The sequence below is a fragment of the Cavia porcellus genome, unplaced genomic scaffold (genome assembly GCF_034190915.1).
Source record: "Cavia porcellus strain 051 isolate PalLab524CR breed Dunkin Hartley unplaced genomic scaffold, mCavPor4.1 scaffold_6, whole genome shotgun sequence".
Lineage (NCBI taxonomy): Eukaryota > Metazoa > Chordata > Mammalia > Rodentia > Caviidae > Cavia > Cavia porcellus.
Genome location: NW_026947489.1, coordinates 6,711,120 through 6,722,762, shown reverse-complemented (window position 1 = coordinate 6,722,762; position 11,643 = coordinate 6,711,120).

Genomic DNA, 11,643 nt, shown 5'->3' with positions numbered 1-11,643 from the left:
ATCCTTGTCTGCTGTTATTCTGGTTTTGATAAATACTTTGCACCACACTGTTGGCCCTACGCAGCCTCTTAGTGAGGCAGCAGAGACCAGAGCAGGACGGCAGGCAGGGCCGTGCACCCTCCCATAGGAGGACGAGCTCTGTTCGCTTCCCTCCCCAGCTCTGCACTATGTATGTGACCAACATGGTAGAAGCAAAGGTGCAGAGAATGTTTTCCTCTGTTCTCACCACCTCTGGAGCTGACTGGCATCCCCAGCTGTTGGGTGATCCCATCCTCCCTGAAAACTCAGGGGTTCTTGTTGCTCTGTGGCCACGTCCAGGGCATGCGCAGACGTAGGGGGAGAGCGAGCTGCCCTCAACTTGGCTCAGCACCTTCCTTGCTGTGGGACTCTCAGCAGTGAGGCACAGTAGCGGGGAGATTGCTTACTAGGCAAGCAGGTGCCACCTGTGAGTCACAGAAATCCAGGACACATGCACACAAGCCCTACGCAGGGGACCAGAGAATGAAATCTTTAGTTCTTCCGGCTTGAGATTAAGCAGGTTTCTGAAAAGATGGCCTAGATTCGAGGTCATCCTGAGGAGGGGGGAGTACAGAAGCTGACAACCGCTAAACTCCTGGGCACTGAGCTCTCTTTTCAGTGGCCTCCTGTCACCCTGCAGAGCATCTTTTCTTTCCTACCTTTCATAATTGTAAAATCTTGCAAACTTTTTCACTTGTCTTGACCAAGTCTTTGTGAAGAACAGCATGAACCTAGGAAACATTCTGTAGCAGGAGTTCACAGCACTCCTGAATCCCAGTATCCTTCTCACGGTAGGTGATCTTATCCACTGCGAGCCCTAAGTTTTGGCCCACAAAACTGGCGACCTTCCCTGTCGGTGACCTCCCCATCTGGAGACCCTCCCTGCCTAGCAAGCCTCCTTGTCCAGCTGGGGCGGTGGTGGAGCTCCTTCCTTGTCACAGTTCCACGCTACCTGGTGGCTGTCCCTTTCCCGCCTTCTTTTCTACCACGGTAGGAAGCAGTTCTGTCTGACCCAATATTTAGCAGACCTGGCAAAAAGGAGGCTCCAGACAGTGTCTGTGGAAACAGCTTGCGTCCTGCCCCTTTGCCACAGAGACTTGATATCAGCAGACAGGCAAGGAGGCACTCTCACTTCTCCAGACACTCCTGCCGTAGTTTAGCAAGCAACCTCTGCAAGCGGAACCCTAGCCTGTGCCTCGTAGAGCGCTCCCAGTCACTCTTGGGAACTGTACAGCCGGAATTTGTATCCAAGCCGAGGCAAAGGCTGGGCCCGAGCTGAGGCTGTTTGCCTGGCTCACTGGGTGCACAGCAGAGGGTTTGTCTTTTGCACAAAGAGGAAGGACAATGATTATACCATTGCCTGAGCCTTCGAGACCATCACAGAAGACCAAAGATACTAACACCCAGCAGCCAAACACCCAAGCAGGAAGAGGAAGCACACACAAGGTTGAGTAGGACAGGGGACAGGATGTGGGCTCAGCCTCCAGGAAGAGAACATGAGGGATGCCTGAGGACAGGCAGTCAGGCAGACACACAGCACAGGTCTGGGCAAACACCGGAGGATGTGGAAATCTCGTTTCCGATCCGTGGTCTAACTACAGTGTGTGCAGTGGTTTAGCATGAAACAGACTTCCACTTGGGCTGCTCCTGGAACAGTGTCATGAGATTATGGGCATCACAAAAAGTGGACAAAGTGTGTCCCTGACTCAGGTAACCACAACTTTTTCTGAGGTCAGATAGAAGAAATAAAGACAGGTAGAGAAGAGACAAGGGAAATTTTAATTTTAATTTTAAAAATGGAAACTGCAGCTGCATGACACAAGCCCAGGTTAATCCTTTTTCTTTTCTCCCAAGACATAGAAGCCAGGGTGATTCTCTTTTACCTGCAAATTAGCCTCTCCCATCTGTGAACAGACACTTCACCTGGAAGACAAGTCTCTTCCTGTGAGTGGGCCGTCCCTCTTCCACCTCAGCAGGGACGGTCACCTTGTATCTGCCATAGCTTCACAAATTCTGTAGCTTTCCACACAGACTCCCCATTAATATGTCCAGTGCAGACTCTGGCATGCCTCCTGTCAAGGGCCCACACTCCATTTCTTTGAGTATCTGCTTTCAAAACGCTGCCTAGTGAATCCCTTTGGGGCAGGATATTGAGCCATGGCCAGCTGGCTGGGCAGGTGGGTGTGACCTGTCAATCATGGAGACTCAGGGCACAGGTGCAGAAACATAGGCCTGCATCTGGGACCAGTCAGAAAAAGCTACTTGAAATTCTCCTGGTATGAAATCGATCAGGGTTTTAATGGGATGACCCAGATCCGACTTCAGCCTTGAGGAGTGGAGGACGCAAAAGACCATGAGCCGTGTGGCTACAGAGATCTTTCAGTAGCCAGGTCTCGTGCTGCAAAGCATGATTTTCTACCTGAAATAAATGTAAAAACTTGCTACCTTTTGCAGTTCTTTAGTATAATTCTTTGTCCAGGACCACAAGAACCTGGAAAGAGCCTCTGGAAGAGACTGTAGGACCCCAGGAACACCTTTATGCTTCTTAGTGACTAGATATGAAAGTTTTTTTTCCACTATGGCAGTCAGCAAACCTGCAAACTTATCTTATGGATAGGGCGGGATTTGGTTCCCCATCTCTGTTTTAGGAAGCTCGTAGGATTCTAGCTGGTGACAAAAACCATACAATTTGTTTGGAACACTGGCAATTTCTAATAAAGTTCACTGAACATTCATCCTATCCAGTATTTCAGTCTTTGTATTCGTCCAGAACTTAAAGCCTATGTTTACGCAGCATTCATAGCAGTTTTATTCTCAAAATTGAAATAACCCAAATTCCTACTAACAGGAAAATACTAACAAATGATGGCAATCATACAATAGAATATTACTAGTAATAAAAGAAAAATGTTTAAGTAATTCCAACAACATGAATGAATCTTGAATATATCTTGCTGTAAACATAAAAACTGATTCCATTTGCATTAAGTTTGAGGGCAGAATAAATATGAAGTGAATTAAAAGTGTGCAATCATTTCTTCTAGGGACAAGACTGCACTGGGACTGGTCAGGAGGGCTCTTGGGGGTGGCGGGAATCTTGGTTATGAAGGTGACCATGGAGAATTCCTTCCTCAAAACTCATCCTCTGAGTCTTGGTATGTGAGTACTTAGCTGTGTAAAACACAAGTCTCAATAAAATCAATTTTTTAAATTGATTTCATGTTTTGTGTTACTGAGCTTTCTGTGACTGTAACAAGCTGTGAGGTAACCAAAGAGACATCAACGAATTACAATCCTGAGCTGGCCGTAAAGGATTGGGTGCTGTTGGAGTTGCCCATCCCAAATGTTGGCCCTTTGCATACAGAATCTGTCATAGTGGAGACAGGGCATGAGGAGAGGTGGGGCTCCAGGAAGCCCAGCAGGTACATGCCACCGTGTGAGCAGGTGGCTCTGACTCCAGTGACAGGATGCCAGACGGTGTTGCCATCTCTTTCTCAGTGTGCATCCAGTGAAGTTCCCTCCAACCAGTGGCTGGGGAGCAGGGCTGCCTTCACATGGCTCTGCATTATATGCTGGTGACAGCTGGCAGAGGGCTATGGACAACTTTATGGTTCCATCTGGAGTTTCCTTGAAAGATAGTGGGGATGGGAAACAGTCCCAGCAGATGGGACTTGAGTAGAAGAAATGGAGAAATGGTTATCACTTTTCTGTATCAGAAACAACCAGAAAAATTAGCCTACAGCAGTGGTTTTCAACAGGGGGACCCTCCTTCATCACACCCCACTCCAGGGGCATTTAGTAATACCTGATATTTTTGACGACTATGTATGGTGAGCTACTGAAACTCTGTGAGGAGAGGTCAGTGCACGAGTTAGGGTTCTCCAGAGAAACAATAAGATCAATGTGGGCTCCCATGCTTTTGAAGGCTGAGAGCTACCACAACCTGCCAGCTGAAAGTCTCACAGTTCTAATATAAGCACGAAAGCCTAGGAACCAGGACAACTAATGCCTCTTGCAAAGCAGTAGGAAGCCAGAAGAAGATGAATGGCTTAGCTCAGGCAGACAGTAGATTTGCCCTTCTCTGCTCTCTGTTGAGCAGACAGACGGATGCCCACTGACATTAGTGAGGGCAGATGGTTAGTCTACCAGTTCAAACACTAATCTCTTCTGGAACCCCCTCCCCGGCACATCCAGAAAGAGTGCTTCAGCAGCCATCTCACTCAGCAGCCTTTAGTGTGGTGGAGAAAATACATACCATTAACCATCATGGTCAGGTAGGACAGTGCACAATGCCCACAGGACTGTCTTAAAAAAAGGAATAATCTGGTCCCAAATGTCAACAGAGTCAGAGTTTAGAGGCCTTGACCTACAGAAGCAAATACTTTGACTGGACAGGCAAGAACTGGGAATGAACAGGGTTCAAAGACAGTGAAAGGAAGGATGTATGTGCAGGAAAAGTGTGGGGAAGATGTGTGCAGATCGGTCTCAGAATACAAATTGAGGGGAGATATTCGGCCGGTGTACGCATGATCACGGGAAGAACCATGTGTAGAGGAGATTTTTAAGGCTCAAGTGGACAAGCTGGCTTGTTCTCAGTCACCAGTTAACCCTTTCAACATTTACCCCTGTAGTTCCATGGACATACATACAAAGGGCCCACGGTTCCATGGATAGGCATGTGGATGACTACACCATTACAGACGTCCTTTCCCAGGCTCAGCTCACAGGGCACCCCTGCTGTGCCTGTGGAACCTTAGGACAGCAGTGAACTGTAGTGGTGGGCTTTTCCCAGTGAGGAGGCGACGGTAGTTTGGATACTGAATGTCCATCAAAGGCTCACCTGATAAAGCCCTGCTCCCCCCTTGACACTACTGGTCAGAGTAATGCCATTTATAAGCCATTTTTTGCTTCAATGTAGCAGAAGCTTTAAGAGGTGAGGCTTAGTGGGCCTCAACACCCAATCTCTTGGAAGCCACGCCTGCTATCTCACCTGCCTGAAAAAGCACATTTCAGCCTCTAAATTAGCGTAGATGGTCGCCTGACAGAATCTTCCTCCTCGCAGGTCACAGTTTTCTTCAGTGGTATTTTACCAAGTACATGGGAGTGAGCATGCGTATAACTGGACTGGCCAAGTACGTTACAAATGAGTTAGCTTTATTGAGTAGGCAACGGGGAAGTCATATCACCAAGGTTACAGAGCTATCTGCACTCGAAGTAATCTTTCATAAAAGAAAGACATTAAATACAATTCTTCTATAAAAAGTGCAGCAGTCATTGGAAGTTTTCCAAAATGAAAGCAAAATTTACTACAGATTGCAAACATTGGATTAGTGCTTTAATGCTTTACAAAGGAACAACCCACCACTGGAGACAGTTCTTACAGTAGGTTTCTTCTCAAAGAACACACGGATGGAAAAGAATATTTGCACTGGATCAGAATTAACAGCTGCAGGTAAAAAAGGGTTCTGAACAGCTTGGTCAGAGTGATGCCATTTATGACCCATTTTCCTTCAGTGTTTTCTTTTGTCCATAGTCAAATAAGCAGAAAGCATAGCAACCTCCTCTGTCCCCCAAATCAGGCAACTGAAACCAAAAAAAAAAAAAAAAAAAGACAAATAATATTAACTTCCTTGGAGCAAACACATGTTTAAAGGAGGAAAGCAAACACAAGGTGAAGATCCTGATAATCAACTTCAGGGATCCTTGGTTATAGGACAGCAGTTGATCAAAGATGACGGTGAATACAGACCAGGCAGTGACAGGTCCTCTGGAGCTTAGTCCCTGCCTGGGGAACTTTCCCCCTGATCCTCTTTTGTATGACCAAGAGTTTGTGTGTCCCATTTTGGAGCTGGGGACAGAAAAGCTTCTACTGAATAGAGGCATGCTCTGTCCCAGGTGAGGTCTGCCATCTCCAACACAGGCTCATGGTGATTTTCTGAAGCTTCTACCCACCCCCACGGCCAAATCATACTTCCGTATCAGGAAGCAGGCACGCAGGGAGCTGGACCCATAGGGCCTGGGACTTTATGACCACTTGGAGAAGGGTGTGTGCATGGCAGCGATGTCCTGGGGAGCACAGTCTGGGCAGCCACGCAATGCAAGGGACACGGTGTATGTGGGAACTCAAGCACAGGGAGGCAGGTCTGTGTGCCTACTCACAGGGCCTGCTGGATGGCCGCAGGCGGGGTGAGACGGGGGGTAACACTCTAGAAAGGACCCTCAAATATGGCATCTGAAGAAATGAAAGCAAAACCCACCGAAGAGGATCAAAAGCACGGAGCTTTGTAACCCACCTACAGGACCAAGGGCTGCGATTAGCTTGTAACAGTGTTTTGCCAACACCTCTCAGAGGGAGCACGTTTGGCCGGAGGACCTGGAAGTGAACAGTAAGGTTGATGTGAAAACACCCCGCAGAGGAAGCTCAGTGGGGCACCCCCTCCAGGGCGTGAGAAAAGTTGTCAGAGGGTCACTGCTCCAGGGCCTGGGCCCACGGAGGTGTTGTTTGGCAGTGGTGCCAAGGCCTCTACTGCACACCCCCCAGGGACCAATGAGTCCCAGGGGCCCTTGGCTTTCCGGGCTCTGTGCTGTTTCTGTGTCTGTCAGCACAGGCAGCCATTCCTGCCACAGCTAGTCTGTGTGCAACGTTCTTTTCCTCCTGCTGTCCTGTCTTTGGTGACAGAAGAATAGGTTGTTCCAGTGGTCAGGTGGGCTCTTCAGCCTGGGATGGGCCTCCTGCTGCCACCCTCCAAGGACTAAGAGGTATCTACAGATCAGTGACAAGGGCTTCTCTAGAACAGTGCAGGTCTACGATGACATGGGGAGCAGTGGCAGGTGCCCACCACAGTGTACCTGCCATGCGGGCTCACCTACAAGAAATTGTCTTCACCTCCAGGTGGCCCAGCAAAGCCGTCTGCACACAGCTGAGGCTCACATATGTAGGACAGAGTGGCCACAGGGCAGCTGGCCACAGACCAAGAGACAGCACTGCTGCAGTCAGTAGATAATCTCACTGCCTATCTGGTCATCTGTATCCACTGCCAAAGAAAGAGCCAGGTCACCTGGTCAGCTAATGGTCTCCACTGTGAGGGACAGTGGCAGAATCTCAGTTTGATAAAGACTCCATTTGTTGCCTTTTAACTGCTGTCAAATTGTGGATTCCTCTTCTTTTCTTCAACAGACACTGACCAGTGTTCAGGATGTGTCAGGCACTGTTGCAGGCACCGGGGTGCAGGTGGGAGCGATCCTGCTCGTAAGGAGCTTACATTCTATGGAGGCTCAGGGGCTGTAACGTAGGTAAACAAATACCTGGCATATGCAGTGTTCAGATGTGCGCGCAAGAGGAAGGGGCAGAGAGATGGGAGTATGGAGGGTGGGACACGTTAGCCTCTTAAATAAAGCAGTCAGGGGAGGCCCTTTTGAAGGGCAGCAGGGAGGGAAGAGTGAGCCGTGCGCTCTGTGGGGGAAGATCCCAGGCAGAAGGCTCACGCGCAGGCTTTGAGCAAGACTGCAGATGGCTCCAATTGGGAGAGACACACAGGGCGGGCGTAGTCTTTGCAGGGTTTTGGCTTTTGTGCTGTGATGGCAAGTCACCGCTTTGTGTAAAGTAGCCCTCTGCTGTTCGGAGATATGTTCTGAAATAGCTGCTTTTGCTGCTTGTCCTCATTATAGTAACAGGATGCTTTGGTCTTGGGCAGATTCTACGTACATCCACCCTAAAAACCTAGGTACGCCTCACCTTATGTGAAGCATAGATCCCAGGAGTACATACACATACATGTATATATACACACACACACATGCACACACACACACCATTGAGGTGCTCATTGGGAGGGATAAAAAGTATACAGTACATCATTTGTATATACATAATTAGTGTTTGTGGGGTCCTCTTGTTTTCCCCCAAGAGTAAAATAGCAAAATTCCAATTTCAACATATTGTTTTGCAAAAAAAAAGTCCCATTCTGGCCTGTGTGGAGAGCATGGCGTCTTTGCTGTTCCTGTGTTTCCGTGTCTCCTGCTCAGCCTGGCGCCTGTCCTGCTGCTCCTGAGGACTCCTCCTGCCCTTCTGCTGGACTCAGGGAGGCAGAGCAGGCCTTCTGGGAAGGAAGCAGCCTGCATAGCTGATCCAGGTGCCTGGCACACTGCTTTGAGCAGCCATGGGAACGTGCAAGGCTGTCTGCCCAGAGCATCCTTGCCTCAGCGGTGCTCTCTGGGGTGAGTGTGGAGCCTGAGTGTGCTGGTGTCTCCGGGTTTAACCACCCTGGACCCGCCCCTGTGAAAACTGGGTGCCATTGCAGAACCAGGCTCTGCTGGCAGGGCCAGCACTGTGGAATGGACATGGGCAGTACTGAAGCCCTACCAAAATGGGCCACTTGCTTTTAAAAGGATGGTCAGAGTCGGGAGTAGAAGAGAAGGGGGTGCCCGGAGGTCTTCCAAGAGCGTGACTTCAAGGCTTTTAGCAAGGGGCCCAAAGTGCCGGCCACCTCCAGGTCCTCTGTACCCGCCTCTCCTCTCTCAGCCAGAGGAGAGGTCACCTCCACTGTCCATCAGGGCCATGGCCAGAGCTCGCTTGCTCAGCCACCAAAATACATTTTCTTCTTATTGGAAGTATTAAAAGAAAAAAGGACAGAACACTGGAGGAATTTAACTTGCGAAGTGCCACTAAGACGAGGGCTACAAACCATGTCACAAAGAAAGAAACTTCAAATATGCAGCAGATGCCTTCAGTTTTTACTCGAGGTCTCTTAGTAAACAAAGACTCACAGAGAGTAGAAATTACACACACTGGTTTGGCAGTCTTTTTTTTTTTTTTTTCCTTGCACAAATTTCCCACCACTGAAGGTACAGCCCTTTTTTCTTAATTAACACGAAATATAATTGGCTAGGTGAAGTCTGTTTCTGGGTCGTATTTTGCAAAATAAGCTTAGGTATGCTGGAAGGAGCACTGATGTCCTCATGGCCCCTCCCCAGAGACAAGCTGGGTGCCACATGGAGGATTTCCATGCCCTGAGGTTGCCCATGGGGCAGGGAGAGTCCTTATCTCATGCTAAATTCATGATAGTACTTCTGGAATTAATAAAGCAAGTCATTTTGGAAAATATTAGATTTGTAAAGTAATAGATTCAAATGACCCTGGGTGTTTAGAGGTAAAGGAAAGCTCACAGTAACTTAGTGAATAGAAAATATTCATTTAAGAGGAAAGGTAGGGTACTAGAAACCATGAACAGAAAAAGAAAATCAAGCTCTCAGTTAAAAAAGAAAAGATAGTTACACATCCCCACTCGCAGAGGGTATTTGCACAAACAGCAAAAAGCACTTAAATCTTCAAGGCTCACAGTGGAGCTCAGGGTGTAAATACTGCTCTGTGGAATGTTTTCAAATTATAAAAGTAATTTCAATACCACAGGTTGCACTTGGCTTGTAAAATTTCAACACAACACTGTACAAAATCTACAAAGAGAATACACTAAAAACACCTTTCCTTAACAATGTATTATTTCTAAAAAAAATTAATAACCCAGGCAACCCATGTGCAGGAGATTCGAATTTCTGAAATAACCTCCACAGGGGTTTAGAAGTATCGAGATCCTTCTGGAAATGTCTTGTCCCTTAGACAATCTGCTTTTCCTGGAACGAGACCCCCAGCCAGATTGGAGGGGGATGCTGCTCAGGGACAGGACAGGGGTGGCACAGCAGAGTCCGTGCTGAGGGAGCCCCTTGGTCCTCACGTCATTTACTGTCGCGGACATAGCGTGGAATAGCTCCTGTCTGCGCCTGAAGCTAAGAGGGTGTAAGGCCAGCAACCAAGTGCAAAGCGCTTAAGATCGTGCTGTTGGCGCGGGGTCAGGGCACTTCCCAGCACGGAGGGCGCTGCCTGGCACAGGTTTAAACCCTGCCTGACGGATGGGTCTCGCGCACAGCTGGAAGGGCCCTGGTGTCCCAGGCTGGGGCTGTGTCTCCTCTTCATCACACAGCTGTCCTCAGAGGACAGGGTGCAGGCAACTTAGCAATGCAAGGAGATGACTCATCATGGTTTTTTGTTAGTACATATGACATGCTGCCCTGTGGAAGGCTTTCCTCCATGACAATGGACAGGTTTTAGTCTTGCATTATCTTTAGTTTTTAAAAGCCTGGCAGAGAGCACGAGGAAAAGATTTGCACAGCCAGTTTTGGAAATGTCTCGTGGGTTGTTTTAACATTAAGATGTGAGAAAAGAAACATAAATGGATGCCTCCTTGGCATTATATGTATTGGGGTTCAGTACCTAAACGTGAGTTTGAGCATTTTTAAGGTGAACTGTCTCTGCTTCCTACGGGGGAGCAGTGCTAGTGGCAACATCTACACAGGAAGTGAGTCTTCCCGTGACCCACAGTTTTGGAGGGCAAGGCAGCCCTCAGGGTGACACAATGGAATGAATGAGTCCAAACCAGCTGCCACAGACTCCCCTGATGTGAGATGTTTTTTAAATCCCCCCCCTTTTTTTCTGAGCCACAAAAGTGCTACTAGGGACACAGATGCAGTAATTACCACACATCAGAAGTATCTTGTCTGGCATTAAAAGTAAAACTCCGAGAAAGAAAATGTCTTAAAGGTTCTATTTAATAAATAATTTTGATTTAAGGAATCTCTTATGCAAAACTTGGATTAAATGACTGGAAACTCGATAGGCTGTGGAATAATTAAAAACAAAAAAGAAATTACTCACGGGAGATACTCAGTTATTTTATTGTAACTTTTCAAACAAGTAAAAAAAAAAAAAACAAATTCCCTCCCCATTTTTGCTTTTTAGCTTTTGGGGCTTCCTGGAAGAGAAGCCAGTGCCCAGGGAGACAAGTCCCGCCCTCCCACGGTTTCTCAGGATACCTGACTGCAAAGCCAGGTGCTTTCTCCTTGCTTGGGCTTTCAGGGGTGTGGACGTGCGCTCTGGTGAAGGAGGGTTGCACCCATCTTTTCCGTACCCCTGGGGACAAGCTCTTTCCTTAGCACGGCTGGGTCAGCGCCTAGAGTCCTTGGTTGGGAACGGCTGTCTCCAGAGGTAATCTCGGAAGGGCGGTATATTGCTGCTCAAGACAGGGGGAGCTAAGGACACATTTTTTTCCCTTAATTTTCCTCAAGAAATGTAAGAGGCACCAAAAGAGAGCCCACTCAGAGCTTGGCTGCTTCCATGATGTATTATGGAGCCAGAGGCAGGGCCAGTTCTAGCTTGTGGGGGGCACCCAGTCACAGTGCACCCCGTCACCTGGTTGAACCCAGATGGATGCAGGTGGGGTGGGATGGATTTCCTCTCTTTCCACTCTCTCAGCAGCTTTGCTATGCACAGAGGCTGGGCCGGGTCGCAGAGCAGGCTCCCAAGGCTTGCACAGCGACCTTGCCTGCTTCCCGGGATACCGATGTGGTACAGCCTGCCAAGGGCCACGTGGAGATTGTTCCCTCTGGCAGTGTCCTTAAAGGGGAAAATGTGAGTGGGCTGTCATATTTGCTCCTACGTGGGCCTATCCGAATTGTCAGGACAGAACCTAGCGTTCTGGACCCAGGATGTCTTTGGAAAGCTCCAGTCACCTGAGCTGCCAGGCACCAGGCGCCACCACAACGCTCTGGGCGCTCTGCGAGGTAGGTTGTCCG